We start from the raw sequence: 17,773 nt of genomic DNA, 5'->3' as shown, positions 1-17,773 counted from the left end.
TAGGTAATCAGGAGAGACTGAGGGCCTGTCTCTGTCTCCTAGGTAATCAGGAGAGACTGAGGGCCTGTCTCTGTCTCCTAGGTAACCAGGAGAGACTGAGGGCCTGTCTCTGTCTCCTAGGTAATCAGGAGAGACTGAGGGCCTGTCTCTGTCTCCTAGGTAATCAGGAGAGACTGAGGGGTTTAGTGAATGTAATGCTTGGCAGTGTTCACGTCAGTAGTGCACAATCACATGCTGTCCATCAAGTCCTCCCCCTTCCGATGGAATGCCCCTAACATGGGCGGGGGAACCTGGACGCTGATTTGATTAGTTTGACAGTCACTATGAACCAAGAATCCTTCTGATCTGAGCGAGAAGTGTGTGTGTTGTATGGCGTGTATATGTTCTGTGTGTGTGTGTGTGTGAAACGTTAATATGTTCCTTGTGTTTGTGAAACGTTAGTGTGTGTGTGTGTGTGTGTATACACTGTGTGTGTGTGTGTGTGTGTGTGTGTGTGTGTGTGTGTGTGTGTGTGTGTGTGTGTGTGTGTGTGTGTGTGTGTGTGTGTGTGTGTGTGTGTGTGTGTGTGTGTGTGTGTGTGTGACGTTAATGAGGCATGTTCTGTGTGTGTGTGTGTGTGTGTGTGTGTAACGTTAATGAGGCATGTTCTGTGTGTGTGTGAAAGCGTTAATGAGGCATGTTCTGTGTGTGTGTGTGAAACGTTAATATGTTCTGTGTGTGTGTGTGAAACGTTAATATGTTCCATGTGTGTGTGTTCGTACGGTCTGTCTCCCGTGGCGTTGCATGTTGTCCACGGAACCACAGTACTACTACAGTTGCTTAGGAGCGTTGGCGTTGTAAAAAGACCAGATTGGTGCCCATTCAACACATCTCATCTAACAACAGAGGATCAAAGACCAGGTTGGTGCCCATTCAGCATCTCATCTAACAACAGAGGATCAAAGACCAGATTGGTGCCCATTCAACACATCTCATCTAACAACAGAGGATCAAAGACCAGATTGGTGCCCATTCAACACATCTCATCCCTAACAACAGAGGATCAAAGACATATGCCCATTCAACACATCTCATCTAACAACAGAGGTCAAAGACCAGATTGGACTGTTCAACCATCTCATCTAACATGAGGATCAAAGAAGTTGTCCCCATTTCTCAGGTTTAACAACAGAAGAGGTGACCAGATAAATGCCCATTCAACTCCTCATCTAACAACAGAGGATCAAAGACCAGATTGGTGCCCATTCAACACATCTCATCTAACAACAAATCGTTTGTCATATCTGTCATGTCTTTAAAAAAATATATTGGACTGCACTCCTGATTGAGTTGTCCCCGTTTTCCAGGTTTACAAGAATTATGACCGCTAAATGCAACTCCCATGTAAATGGTACAATAAATGTAGGCTAATTTGGCTCGTTGATGGTAGGGGGACTTTAAAAAAAAAGCTTAGGGATCTTAACGTCCCCACAACGCGTTTACCTCAACATCGTGGCAAATAACCATAAATGTTTGGTTTAGCTTTGGGGTGGGGGGACAATGAGGAAGCTTAGGGATCTTAACCCCCGACGCGTTTCCATGACAACGGCATAACCATTGTTTTGATTTAGCTTTGGAGTGGGGTGGGACTGCATCTGGGGGGGACCAATGAGAAGCTTAGGAATCTGGACCCACTGATTGCGTTTCCATGAGCTTTAGCCACGTTCCCATTGTTTTTGTTCAGTTGGATTTGAATCGAATTCTACTGCATCTGTAACCAACGACAACGTTACATATAAACTCTGGACTGCTGATTGCTTTGTTTTGGCCAGTTAGTAGGCTTTAAGCCACTGGTCGGCCATTTGACAGTCCTCCATAGGATTGAATGGAATTCTACAGCATTTCAATTAAAGGTTTCAGGACCAAATTGTTGTGACATTCAGTACTTGTTGTAGTTTGGGACAGTAACATTAGTATTTTTAGAGGGGGTGGCTTCAATGGGGACGTTTATTTATTTTTAGTGTAGCTCACATGTGTAAAATATACATTTTAAGGTGTTTAATGGAATAAACGTGTCAGAAATGAATGTTGTGACATTAGTAAATGGATTTCTATATCTTCCAACATATTATTTACAATTGAGAGCCAAGATGGCTGCCCAGTGGCTTCAATACAGCACCCCTGTCAGCTATCCAGCCATCAAGGAGAGCCAAAATGGCTGCCTGGTGGCTTCAATACAGCACCCCCTCAGCCATTTTATACACATCATTAAGGAGAGCCAAGATGGCTGCCGGTGGGTTCAATACAGCACCCCCTGTCAGCCAGGGTTTATACATCATTAAGGAGAGCCAAGATGGCTGCCCAGTGGCTTCAATACAGCACCCCCCTGTCAGCCATCAGGGTTAGGAGAGCCAAGATGGCTGCCTGGTGGCTTCAATACAGCACCCCTGTCAGCCATCCAGGGTTTATACACATCATTAAGAGCCAAGATGGCTGCCCAGTGGCTTCAATACAGCACCCCTGTCAGCTAACCAGGGTTTATACACATCATTAAGGAGAGCCAAGATGGCTGCCTGGTGGCTTCAATACAGCACCCCCTGTCAGCCATGGGTTTATACACATCATTAAGGAGAGCCAAGATGGCTGCACAGCACCCCCCTGTCAGCCATCCAGGGTTTATACACATCATTAAGGAGAGCCAAGATGGCTGCCGGTGGCTTCAATACAGCACCCCCCTGTCAGCCATCCAGGGTTTATACACATCATTAAGGAGAGCCAAGATGGCTGCCGGTGGGTTCAATACAGCACCCCCCTGTCAGCCATCCAGGGTTTATACACATCATTAAGGAGAGCCAAGATGGCTGCCTGGTGGCTTCAATACAGCACCCCCCTGTCAGCCATCCAGGGTTTATACACATCATTAAGGAGAGCCAAGATGGCTGCCGGTGGGTTCAATACAGCACCCCTGTCAGCCATCCAGGGTTTATACACATCATTAAGGAGAGCCAAGATGGCTGCCGGTGGCTTCAATACAGCACCCCCCTGTCAGCCATCCAGGGTTTATACACATCATTAAGGAGAGCCAAGATGGCTGCCCAGTGGCTTCAATACAGCACCCCCCTGTCAGCTATCCAGGGTTTATACACATCAAGGAGAGCCAAAATGGCTGCCTGGTGGCTTCAATACAGCACCCCCCTGTCAGCCATCCAGGGTTTATACACATCATTAAGGAGAGCCAAGATGGCTGCAATACAGCACCCCCTGTCAGCCATTACCAGATGGTTTATACAGCACCACCCTCATTTTATACACATTAAGGAGAGCCAAAATGGCTGCCTGGTGGCTTCAATACAGCACCCCCTGTCAGCCATCAGGGTTTATACAATCATTAAGGAGAGCCAAGATGGCTGCAATACAGCACCCCCTGTCAGCCATCCAGGGTTTATACACATCATTAAGGAGAGCCAAGATGGCTGCGGTGGGTTCAATACAGCACCCCCTGTCAGCCATCCAGGGTTTCTGGAGAGCCAAGATGGCTGCCGGTGGGTTCAATACAGCACCCCCGTCAGCCATCCAGGGTTTATACACATCATTAAGGAGAGCCAAGATGGCTGCCGGTGGCTTCAATACAGCACCCCCGTCAGCCATCCAGGGTTTATAAACATCATTAAGGAGAGCCAAGATGGCTGCCGGTGGCTTCAATACAGCACCCCCCTGTCAGCCATCCAGGGTTTATACACATCATTAAGGAGAGCCAAGATGGCTGCCGGTGGCTTCAATACAGCACCCCCCTGTCAGCCATCCAGGGTTTATACACATCATTAAGGAGAGCCAAAATGGCTGCCCGGTCGCTTCAATACAGCACCCAACTGTCAGCCATCCAGGGTTTATACACATCATTAAGGAGAGCCAAGATGGCTGCCAGTGGCTTCAATACAGCGCCCCCCTGTCAGCCATCCAGGGTTTATACATCATTAAGGAGAGCCAAGATGGCTGCCGGTGGCTTCAATACAGCACCCCCTGTCAGCCATCCAGGGTTTATAAACATCATTAAGGAGAGCCAAGATGGCTGCCGGTGGCTTCAATACAGCACCCCTTTGTCAGCCATCCAGGGTTTTATACACATCATTGATTTATAGAGCCCCAAGATGGCTGCCGGTGGCTTCCCATACAGCACCCCGGTCAAATAGGGTTTTAAACATCATTTTTCCAGCCAAGATGGCTGCACAAGGTGGCTTTTACAGCACCCCCTGTCAGCCATCCGTTTGCTCTGATTTGACATCATTAAGGAGAGCCAAGATGGCTGCTGAGTTCTAAATCTCAGCCCTTCCCTGTCAGCCATCCAGGGTTTTATACACATTGTGTCAGCCAAAATGGCTGCCCCGACAGTTCGCAGGGTGTCAATACAGCACCCAACTGTCAGCCATCCAGGGTTTATACACATCAACATTAGATAGTTAATACAGAGATTCTTACCTTTGTCTCGATTCGTTAGCCTCTTGTCAGCCATCATGGTAGGGTTCTTTATGACAGCCACATTAGCAGCTAATTAGCATTTCTTTGTTTTTTGTGTGTGTGTGTGTGTGTGTGTGTGGGGAGAGGGTAAATAACCTAGCCATAGGGTTTATAAAAGATCACCTTGTCAAGAGAGATTTACCGGTGGCTTCAATTTAAGCGCCCCTTTGAACAGCCATCCAGGGTTTGAACCATTTCATTGATTTATAGAGAAGGGCCCCACTAGTGGTGTCATAATTCCCATAAAACCTACGGTCAAATAGGATTAATGGTTTTTTATTCTTCTTTTCCACCATGTTAATCTCTCTACCGGACAAGGTGACTTTTATCAATATATTCGGCTCCGTTTACTCTGATTTGAAAATGCTAATCTAGCATCAAAGTAGAAGGGTGACAAATTAGCTTGCTCTCCTCCATCTCTAGCTGACCCTTTGCTAACAGGATATTGTGTCCATTAAAACTGATCTACAAGACTTCCTCTCCTCAGAATTGCCACCATTTAAATGAAATGTAGCCAATTTATTAAATCAGCTTCCTTTCCAGTCTAACATTAGATAGTTAATATACAGAGATTCTTACCTTTCTCGATTCGTTAGTCTCTTGTCGGCCATCATGGTATGAGGGTGATTTGATAGCCCCATTAGCAGCTAATTAGCATTTCTTTGTTTTTTGTGTGTGTGTGTGTGTGTGTGTGGGGGGGGGGTAAATAACCCCCTAACCCTATATTTTATTTAAAGAATCACCTTGTCCAGAAGTCTACACAGCCCTTATTTTAGAGGAGTGATCTAAGACTGATCTCAGGAAAAATTTGAACCATTTCTAATTGATTGGTGGAGACCCAACGCCTATTCAAACACTATGTTGGCTTTCAATACAAAGCCACCATTAGAGGGGTGATATTATTCTTCTGATTGTTACAGCCACCATGAGGGTGAGAATGCAGACTAGAATCAGCTTCCAGTCCTAACGGCCACCATTAGAGGGGTGATATAAGACTGATCTAGAATCAGCTTCCTCTCCTCCAGTCCTAACGGCCACCATTAGAGGGTGATATAAGACTGATCTAGAATCAGCTTCCTCTCCTCCAGTCCTAACAGCCACCATTAGAGGGGTGATATATAACTGACCATAAGACTGATCTAGAATCAGCTTCCTCTCCTCCAGTCCTAACGGCCACCATTAGAGGGGTGATATAAGACTGATCTAGAATCAGCTTCCTCCTCCAGTCCTAACGGCCACCATTAGAGGGGTGATATAAGACTGATCTAGAATCAGCTTCCTCTCCTCCAGTCCTAACGGCCACCATTAGAGGGGTGATATAAGACTGATCTAGAATCAGCTTCCTCCCTCCAGTCCTAACGGCCACCATTAGAGGGGTGATATATAACTGACCATAAGACTGATCTAGAATCAGCTTCCTCTCCAGTCCTAACGGCCACCATTAGAGGGGTGATATACAACTGACCATAAGACTGATCTAGAATCAGCTTCCTCTCCTCCAGTCCTAACAGCCCACCATTAGAGGGGTGATATAAGACTGATCTAGAATCAGCTTCCTCTCCTCCAGTCCTAACAGCCACCATTAGAGGGGTGATATATAAATTGACAATAAGACTGATCTAGAATCAGCTTCCTCTCCTCCAGTCCTAACGGCCACCATTAGAGGGTGATATAAGACTGATCTAGAATCAGCTTCCTCCTCCAGTCCTAACGGCCACCATTAGAGGGGTGATATAAGACTGATCTAGAATCAGCTTCCTCTCCTCCAGTCCTAACAGCCACCATTAGAGGGGTGATATAAGACTGATCTAGAATCAGCTTCCTCTCCTCCAGTCCTAACGGCCACCATTAGAGGGGTGATATATAACTGACCATAAGACTGATCTAGAATCAGCTTCCTCTCCTCCAGTCCTAACGGCCACCATTAGAGGGGTGATATACAACTGACCATAAGACTGATCTAGAATCAGCTTCCTCTCCTCCAGTCCTAACGGCCACCATTAGAGGGGTGATATATAACTGACCATAAGACTGATCTAGAATCAGCTTCCTCTCCTCCAGTCCTAACGGCCACCATTAGAGGGGTGATATACAACTGACCATAAGACTGATCTAGAATCAGCTTCCTCTCCTCCAGTCCTAACAGCCACCATTAGAGGGGTGATATAAGACTGATCTAGAATCAGCTTCCTCTCCTCCAGTCCTAACGGCCACCATTAGAGGGGTGATATACAACTGACCATAAGTCTGATCTAGGACCAGTGTTAAACAGAGCTGAATGTCTGGTTCACACCATTAGAGGGGTGATTGATATAAGACTGATCTAGGACCAGTGTTGTTATTATAATTACATTAAATTGTTGAATGTTTCTGTCGAAGTTCTTCTCCAGTCAGATAAAACACAGCCGGTTCCTCTCCAGTCAGATAAAACACAGCCTGTTCCTCTCCAGTCAGATAAAACACAGCCGGTTCCTCTACAGCCGGTTCCTCTCCAGTCAGATAAAACACAGCCTGTTCCTCTCCAGCCGGTTCCTCTCCAGTCAGATAAAACACAGCCTGTTCCTCTCCAGCCGGTTCCTCTCCAGTCAGATAAAACACAGCCTGTTCCTCTCCAGCCGGTTCCTCTCCAGTCAGATAAAACACAGCCTGTTCCTCTCCAGCCTGTTCCTCTCCAGCCGGTTCCTCTCCAGTCAGATAAAACACAGCCTGTTCCTCTCCAGCCGGTTCCTCTCCAGTCAGATAAAACACAGCCTGTTCCTCTCCAGCCGGTTCCTCTCCAGTCAGATAAAACACAGCCTGTTCCTCTCCAGTCAGATAAAACACAGCCTGTTCCTCTACAGCCGGTTCCTCTCCAGCCGGTTCCTCTCCAGTCAGATAAAACACAGCCGGTTCCTCTACAGCCGGTTCCTCTCCAGTCGGTTCCTCTCCAGTCGGTTCCTCTCCAGACGGTTCCTCTCCAGTCAGATAAAACACAGCCGGTTCCTCTCCAGCCGGTTCCTCTCCAGTCAGATAAAACACAGTCGGTTCCTCTCCAGCCGGTTCCTCTCCAGTCAGATAAAACACAGCCGGTTCCTCTCCAGCCGGTTCCTCTCCAGTCAGATAAAACACAGCCGGTTCCTCTACAGCCGGTTCCTCTCCAGTCAGATAAAACACAGCCGGTTCCTCTCCAGCCGGTTCCTCTCCAGTCAGATAAAACACAGCCGGTTCCTCTACAGCCGGTTCCTCTCCAGTCAGATAAAACACAGCCTGTTCCTCTAGTCAGATAAAACACAGCCTGTTCCTCTCCAGCCGGTTCCTCTCCAGTCAGATAAAACACAGCCGGTTCCTCTACAGCCGGTTCCTCTCCAGTCAGATAAAACACAGCCTGTTCCTCTCCAGCCGGTTCCTCTCCAGTCAGATAAAACACAGCCTGTTCCTCTCCAGCCGGTTCCTCTCCAGTCAGATAAAACACAGCCGGTTCCTCTACAGCCGGTTCCTCTCCAGTCAGATAAAACACAGCCGGTTCCTCTAGTCAGATAAAACACAGCTGGTTCCTCTACAGCCGGTTCCTCTCCAGCCGGTTCCTCTCCAGTCTGATAAAACACAGCCGGTTCCTCTCCAGCCGGTTCCTCTCCAGTCTGATAAAACACAGCCGGTTCCTCTACAGCCGGTTCCTCTCCAGCCTGTTCCTCTCCAGCCGGTTCCTCTCCAGTCTGATAAAACACAGCCGGTTCCTCTACAGCCGGTTCCTCTCCAGACGGTTCCTCTCCAGACGGTTCCTCTCCAGACGGTTCCTCTCCAGACGGTTCCTCTCCAGTCAGATAAAACACAGCTGGTTCCTCTACAGCCGGTTCCTCTACAGTCATCTATCTCTCTCTCAATGGAAACATGATAAATGTGTGTATCTGGAACCAAATCCCAATGGCCGATGGGCTCTATATCTACCCACAATGCACGCTCTAATCACATCCATTGACCCACACATGCTATCTACAGTTCATCTCTAATCACATCCATTGATCCACACATGCTATCTACAGTTCATCTCTAATCACATCCATTGACCCACACATGCTATCTACAGTTCATCTCTAATCACATCCATTGATCCACACATGCTATCTACAGTTCATCTCTAATCACATCCATTGACCCACACATGCTATCTACAGTTCATCTCTAATCACATCCATTGATCCACACATGCTATCTACAGTTCATCTCTAATCACATCCATTGATCCACACATGCTATCTACAGTTCATCTCTAATCACATCCATTGATCCACACATGCTATCTACAGTTCATCTGCTGAAGAAAGAGCCGGTAGAGACCGAGGTGTGGTCCACATCTGTGAGTTTTATTGGTCTTGGGTTTCATTACATTAAACCGTTAAAGCAGGGGACAAACCAGTCAGTCAAACCAGTCAGACAAACCGTTCAGGCAGGGGACAAACCAGTCAGTCAAACCAGTCAGACAAACCGTTAAAGCAGGGGACAAACCAGTCAGTCAAACCGTTAAAGCAGGGGACAAACCAGTCAGTCAAACCAGTCAGACAAACCGTTAAGGCAGGGGACAAACCAGTCAGTCAAACCGTTAAAGCAGGGGACAAACCAGTCAGTCAAACCGTTAAAGCAGGGGACAAACCAGTCAGTCAAACCAGTCAGACAAACCGTTAAGGCAGGGGACAAACCAGTCAGTCAAACCGTTAAAGCAGGGGACAAACCAGTCAGTCAAACCAGTCAGACAAACCGTTAAGGCAGGGGACAAACCAGTCAGTCAAACCGTTAAAGCAGGGGACAAACCAGTCAGTCAAACCAGTCAGACAAACCGTTAAGGCAGGGGACAAACCAGTCAGTCAAACCGTTAAGGCAGGGGACAAACCAGTCAGTCAAACCGTTTAGGCAGAGGACAAACCAGTCAGTCAAACTGTTAAGGCAGGGGACAAACCAGTCAGTCAAACCGTTTAGGTAGAGGACAGCAGAGAAGGAAACAGTCAGTCAAACCGTTAAGGCAGAGGACAAACCAGTCAGTCAAACCGTTAAGGCAGGGGACAAACCAGTCAGTCAAACCGTTTAGGCAGAGGACAAACCAGTCAGTCAAACCGGTAAGACAGAGGACAGCAGAGGTATGATGATGTGGCAGGTGACAGAAAACAACTTGAAAACAGGTCTTTAAAGTTCCTCCAGACCAGGCATGGGGAACCCCCCAGCGAAAGCCTCCACCTCCCCCCTCAGCTCTGCTACCCTCTCCTGGTGCTTCCCTCCTGCCAGGGCTCCCTTAAACTCCTTCAGGGTCGCCTTGGGCTGCAGAGAGGCCTGGATGTCCAGGGTCATCTGGATACCTGTAAGGAGAACGAGAGTGAGAGGTCAAGGGGTTAGAGGTGGCCTTGGTCTGCTAGCTGGACATCTAGGGTCGGCACCATGTCTATAGACACAGAGGTCAGGGGTTAGAGGTGGCCTTGGTCTGCTAGCTGGACATCTAGGGTCAGTACTATGTCTATAGACACAGAGGTCAGGGGTTAGGGGTGGCCTTGGTCTGCTAGCTGGACATCTAGGGTCAGTACTATGTCTATAGACACAGAGGTCAGGGGTTAGAGGTGGCCTTGGTCTGCTAGCTGGACATCTAGGGTCAGCACTATGTCTATAGACACAGAGGTCAGGGGTTAGGGTTAGGTGGCCTTGGTCTGCTAGCTGGACATCTAGGGTCAGTACTATGTCTATAGACACAGAGGTCAGGGGTTAGAGGTGGGCCTTTCGCCTGCTAGCTGGACATCTAGGGTCAGCACTATGTCTATAGACACAGAGGTCAGGGGTTAGGGTTAGTGGCCTTGGTCTGCTAGCTGGACATCTAGGGTCAGTACTATGTCTATAGACACAGAGGTCAGGGGTTAGAGGTGGCCTTGGTCTGCTAGCTGGAGATCAGGGTCAGCACTATGTCTATAGACACAGAGGTCAGGGGTTAGAGGTGGCCTTGGTCTGCTAGCTGGACATCTAGGGTCAGCACTATGTCTATAGACACAGAGGTCAGGGGTTAGAGGGTGGCCTTGGTCTGCTAGCTGACATCTAGGGTCAGTACTATGTCTATAGACACAGAGGTCAGGGGTTAGGGGGTTAGAGGTGGCCTTGGTCTGCTAGCTGGACATCTAGGGTCAGCACTATGTCTATAGACACAGAGGTCAGGGGTCACCTCTGTGGATGAACTCTGCGACCTTCCTGAAGTCGTCTTCAACCATTCCTCTGGAGGTCAGAGCAGGAGAGCCGAACCTCAGACCGCTGGGACGCAACGCACTCTTATCACCTACACACACACACACACACACACACATTATGTATATACACACACACACACACACACACATTACGTATATACACACACACACACACACATTATGTATATACACACACACACACATTATGTATATACACACATATACAGACAACTGGGACACAGAGCACTCTCACCACCTACAGAGGACTGTGTCTGTTACTTACCTGGACAGGTGTTCTTGTTGCAGGCGATGGCAGCAGCTTCTAGAACCTTCTCAGCTCGTCTAATCGTCCGTCCCGTTGGGCCTCAGGTCCAGTAAGATCAGATGGTTATCAGAACCCCCTGGAGAACATTAACACAACCATACAACAACCTACAGCAACATTAACACAACCCTACAGCAACATTAACGCAACATTTACACAACCCTACAGCAACATTTACACAACCCTACAGCAACATTAACACAACCCTACAGCAACATTAACAACCCTACAGCAACATTAACAACCCTACAGCAACATTAACAACCCTACAGCAACATTAACAACCCTACAGCAACATTAACAACCCTACAGCAACATTAACAACCCTACAGCAACATTAACAACCCTACAGCAACATTAACAACCCTACAGCAACATTAACAACCCTACAGCAACATTAACACAACCCTACAGCAACATTAACACAACCCTACAGCAACATTAACACAACCCTACAGCAACATTAACACAACCCTACAGCAACATTAACACAACCCTACAGCAACATTAACACAACCCTACAGCAACATTAATGACAACCCTACAGCAACATTAACACAACCCTACAGCAACATTAACACAACCCTACAGCAACATTAACACAACCCTACAGCAACATTAACACAACCCTACAGCAACATTAACACAACCCTACAGCAACATTAACACAACCCTACAGCAACATTAACACAACCCTACAGCAACATTAACACAACATTAACACAACCCTACAGCAACATTAACACAACATTAACACAACCCTACAGCAACATTAACAACCCTACAGCAACATTAACACAACCCTACAGCAACATTAACACAACCCTACAGCAATATTAACACAACCCTACAGCAACATTAACACAACCCTACAGCAACATTAACACAACCCTACAGCAACATTAACACAACCCTACAGCAACATTAACACAACATTAACAGCAACCCTACAGCAACATTAACACAACCCTACAGCAACATTAACACAACCCCTACAGCAACATTAACAACATTAACACAACCCTACAGCAACATTAACACAACCCTATTAACTACAGCAACATTAACACAACCCTACAACATTAATAACCCTACAGCAACATTAACACAACCCTATAGCAACATTAACACAACCCTATAGCAACATTAACACAACCCTACAACAACATACATCAACACAGGTTACAGTCTGTTAACCACAACCATGACATTATTGTCTCACCGGTGACGATCTTGTACCCGTGGTTGATGAGGGCGTTGGCCATAGCTCTGCAGTTAGAGAGTACCTGGTACTGATACGCCTTAAACTCTGGGGTAAGAGCCTGCTTCAGGGCCACCGCCACACCTAGAGAAACATTCACACACATTAACACACTAACCCTTCAACTCTGGGGTCAGAGCCTGCTTCAGGGCCACCGCCACACCTAGAGAAACATTAACTCTTAAACTCTGGGGTCAGGGCCTGCTTCAGGGCCACCACCTAGAGAAACATTAACCCTTAAACTCTGGGGTCAGAGCCTTGCTTCAGGGCCACCGCCTAGAGAAACATTAACCCTTAAACTCTGGGGTCAGAGTCTGCTCCACCTGGAGAAACACTAACCCTTAAACTCTGGGGTCAGAGCCTGCTCCACCTAGAGAAACATTAACCCTTAAACTCTGGGGTCAGAGCCTGCTCCACCTGGAGAAACATTAACGCTTAAACTCTGGGGTCAGAGCCTGCTCCACCTAGAGAAACATTAACCCTTAAACTCTGGGGTCAGAGCCTGCTCCACCTGGAGAAACATTAACCCTTAAACTCTGGGGTCAGAGCCTGCTCCACCTGGAGAAACATTAACCCTTAAACTCTGGGGTCAGAGCCTGCTCCACCTGGAGAAACATTAACCCTTAAACTCTGGGGTCAGAGCCTGCTCCACCTGGAGAAACATTAACCCTTAAACTCTGGGGTCAGAGCCTGCTCCACCTGGAGAAACATTAACCCTTAAACTCTGGGGTCAGAGCCTGCTCCACCTGGAGAAACATTAACCCTTAAACTCTGGGGTCAGAGCCTGCTCCACCTGGGGAAACATTAACCCTTAAACTCTGGGGTCAGAGCCTGCTCCACCTGGAGAAACATTAACCCTTAAACTCTGGGGTCAGAGCCTGCTCCACCTGGAGAAACATTAACCCTTAAACTCTGGGGTCAGAGCCTGCTCCACCTGGAGAAACATTAACCCTTAAACTCTGGGGTCAGAGCCTGCTTCAGGGCCACCACCTGGAGAAACATTCATATTACCTGTCATAGTGAGGTGTCCTGGCTACTGTACCTGTCATAGTGAGGTGTCCTGGCTACTGTACCTGTCATAGTGAGGTGTCCTGGCTACTGTACCTGTCATAGTGAGGTGTCCTGGCTACTGTACCTGTCATAGTGAGGTGTCCTGGCTACTGTACCTGTCATAGTGAGGTGTCCTGGCTACTGTACCTGTCATAGTGAGGTGTCCTGGCTACTGTACCTGTCATAGTGAGGTGTCCTGGCTACTGTACCTGTCATAGTGAGGTGTCCTGTCTACTTTACCTGTCATAGTGAGGTGTCCTGTCTACTTTACCTGTCATAGTGAGGTGTCCTAGCTACTTTACCTGTGTTAGTGCGGTTGTGAGGTTTCCTTGTTAATATCCACCTTAGAGATGTCTGTGTAGGTGCCTGTATATAAAGCCAATATAGGTGTCCAGAGAAGTGCCTGTACCTGCGATGGCGTGGTTGTGGGGTCCTCCCTGTAGTCCTGGGAACACTGCCTGGTTGATGAGAGACTCCAGATTATACAGAGTCTCCTTTCCCTTAGGGTCCACACTACGTATTCCTGGAGGACAGGGACACAGAGAGAGACCAGCATGACACACACACTAAACCCCACAGAGAGAGAGACCAGCATGACACACACACTAAACCCCACAGAGAGAGAGACCAGCATGATACACACACTAAACCCCACAGAGAGAGAGACCAGCATGATACACACACTAAACCCCACAGAGAGAGAGACCAGCATGACACACACACTAAACCCCACAGAGAGAGAGACCAGCATGACACACACACTAAACCCCACAGAGAGAGACCAGCATGATACACACACTAAACCCCACAGAGAGAGACCAGCATGATACACACACTAAACCCCACAGAGAGAGACCAGCATGATACACACACTAAACCCCACAGAGAGAGACCAGCATGATACACACACTAAACCCCACACAGAGAGAGAGACCAGCATGATACACACACTAAACCCCACAGAGAGAGAGACCAGCATGACACACACACTAAACCCCACAGAGAGAGACCAGCATGATACACACACTAAACCCCACAGAGAGAGACCAGCATGATACACACACTAAACCCCACAGAGAGAGACCAGCATGATACACACACTAAACCCCACAGAGAGAGAGACCAGCATGACACATACTAAACCCCAGAGAGAGAGAGACCAGCATGACACACACACTAAACCCCACAGAGAGAGAGACCACCATGATACACACACTAAACCCCACAGAGAGAGAGACCAGCATGACACACACACTAAACCCCACAGAGAGAGACCAGCATGGTACACACACTAAACCCCAGAGCGAGAGAGACCAGCATGATACACACACTAAACCCCACAGAGAGAGAGACCAGCATGACACACACACTAAACCCCACAGAGAGAGACCAGCATGACACACACACACACTAAACCCCACAGAGAGAGAGACCAGCATGATACACACGCTAAACCCCAGAGAGAGAGAGACCAGCATGATACACACACTAAACCCCACAGAGAGAGAGTCCAGCATGATACACACACTAAACCCCACACAGAGAGAGAGACCAGCATGATACACACACTAAACCCCACAGAGAGAGAGACCAGCATGACACACACACTAAACCCCACAGAGAGAGAGACCAGCATGATATACACGCTAAACCCCAGAGAGAGAGACCAGCATGATACACACACTAAACCCCACAGAGAGAGACCAGCATGATACACACACTAAACCCCACACAGAGAGAGAGACCAGCATGATACACACACTAAACCCCACACAGAGAGAGAGACCAGCATGATACACACACTAAACCCCACACAGAGAGAGAGACCAGCATGATACACACACTAAACCCCACAGAGAGAGATCAACATGATACACACATTAAACCCCACAGAGAGAGAGAGAGACCAGCATGATACACACACCTAAACCCCACAGAGAGAGAGAGACCAGCATGATACACACACTAAACCCCACAGAGAGAGACCAGCATGATACACACACTAAACCCCACAGAGAGAGAGACCAGCATGATACACACACTAAACCCCACAGAGAGAGACCAGCATGATACACACACTAAACCCCACAGAGAGAGAGACCAGCATGATACATACACTAAACCCCAGAGAGAGAGAGACCAGCATGATACACACACTAAACCCCACAGAGAGAGAGACCAGCATGATACACACACTAAACCCCACAGAGAGAGAGACCAGCATGATACACACACTAAACCCCACAGAGAGAGAGACCAGCATGGTACACACACTAAACCCCACAGAGAGAGAGAGACCAGCATGATACACACACTAAACCCCACAGAGAGAGAGACCAGTATGATACACACACTAAACCCCACAGAGAGAAAGACCAGCATGATACACACACTAAACCCCAGAGAGAGAGAGACCAGCATGATACACACACTAAACCCCACAGAGAGAGACCAGCATTATACACACACTAAACCCCACAGAGAGAAAGACCAGCATGATACACACACTAAACCCCAGAGAGAGAGAGACCAGCATGATACACACACTAAACCCCACAGAGAGAGAGACCAGCATGACACACACACTAAACCCCACAGAGAGAGACCAGCATGGTACACACACTAAACCCCAGAGCGAGAGAGACCAGCATGATACACACACTAAACCCCACAGAGAGAGAGACCAGCATGACACACACACTAAACCCCACAGAGAGAGACCAGCATGACACACACACACACTAAACCCCACAGAGAGAGAGACCAGCATGATACACACGCTAAACCCCAGAGAGAGAGAGACCAGCATGATACACACACTAAACCCCACAGAGAGAGAGTCCAGCATGATACACACACTAAACCCCACACAGAGAGAGAGACCAGCATGATACACACACTAAACCCCACAGAGAGAGAGACCAGCATGACACACACACTAAACCCCACAGAGAGAGAGACCAGCATGATATACACGCTAAACCCCAGAGAGAGAGACCAGCATGATACACACACTAAACCCCACAGAGAGAGACCAGCATGATACACACACTAAACCCCACACAGAGAGAGAGACCAGCATGATACACACACTAAACCCCACACAGAGAGAGAGACCAGCATGATACACACACTAAACCCCACACAGAGAGAGAGACCAGCATGATACACACACTAAACCCCACAGAGAGAGATCAACATGATACACACATTAAACCCCACAGAGAGAGAGAGAGACCAGCATGATACACACACCTAAACCCCACAGAGAGAGAGAGACCAGCATGATACACACACTAAACCCCACAGAGAGAGACCAGCATGATACACACACTAAACCCCACAGAGAGAGAGACCAGCATGATACACACACTAAACCCCACAGAGAGAGACCAGCATGATACACACACTAAACCCCACAGAGAGAGAGACCAGCATGATACATACACTAAACCCCAGAGAGAGAGAGACCAGCATGATACACACACTAAACCCCACAGAGAGAGAGACCAGCATGATACACACACTAAACCCCACAGAGAGAGAGAGACCAGCATGATACACACACTAAACCCCACAGAGAGAGAGACCAGCATGGTACACACACTAAACCCCACAGAGAGAGAGAGACCAGCATGATACACACACTAAACCCCACAGAGAGAGAGACCAGTATGATACACACACTAAACCCCACAGAGAGAAAGACCAGCATGATACACACACTAAACCCCAGAGAGAGAGAGACCAGCATGATACACACACTAAACCCCACAGAGAGAGACCAGCATTATACACACACTAAACCCCACAGAGAGAAAGACCAGCATGATACACACACTAAACCCCAGAGAGAGAGAGACCAGCATGATACACACACTAAACCCCACAGAGAGAGACCAGCATTATACCCCCCCTCCTCTCCGTACCCTTTCTGTAGAAGATGACCCCAGAGCGACAGCCCCGCAGCGTCTTGTGGGTCGTCGTGGAGACCACGTCACAGTACTCGAACGGAGACGGGACGACCCCGGCCGCCACCAGTCCGCTGATGTGTGCCATGTCGGCCAATAGGAAAGCTCCGTTCTCATCGGCGATACGACGCAGCCGAGCGTAGTCGAGGTTACGGGAATAACAGCTGGTACCTGCAGAGAAGACGGAACGATTAACAGGAAACGGTCTCAGTTTTTTCAACCTCATCCTCAGCACCATTCCCAACATCAACTGTGAAAATTACAGATTTCAATGTTTTGTAGTTAAAAAGATGCACCAAACGATGGCAAAAGTTTTTTTTTTTTTTTTTACAGATAATGACATTGGAAAGTCCTGGACAAGATATTTCAACAGGAGATTCTGTGTCTGAGAAACCAGGCCCAAATGATACAACAGGAGATTCTGTGTCTGGGAAACCAGGCCCAAATGATACAACAGGAGATTCTGTGTCTGAGAAACCAG

At 47.9% G+C, this 17,773-nt stretch overlaps 1 pseudogene; it reads right to left on the bottom strand.

Moving 5' to 3' along the window:
* Window positions 1-8,813: 8,813 nt before the first annotated feature.
* Window positions 8,814-17,530, bottom strand: LOC124029707 (annotated as a pseudogene).
* Between the last annotated feature and the right edge of the window lie 243 nt (window positions 17,531-17,773).

The sequence above is a fragment of the Oncorhynchus gorbuscha genome, unplaced genomic scaffold (assembly GCF_021184085.1).
Source record: "Oncorhynchus gorbuscha isolate QuinsamMale2020 ecotype Even-year unplaced genomic scaffold, OgorEven_v1.0 Un_scaffold_7353, whole genome shotgun sequence".
In the NCBI taxonomy this organism is placed as follows: Eukaryota; Metazoa; Chordata; class Actinopteri; order Salmoniformes; family Salmonidae; genus Oncorhynchus; species Oncorhynchus gorbuscha.
This window is presented reverse-complemented; position numbering and strand designations above follow the sequence as displayed.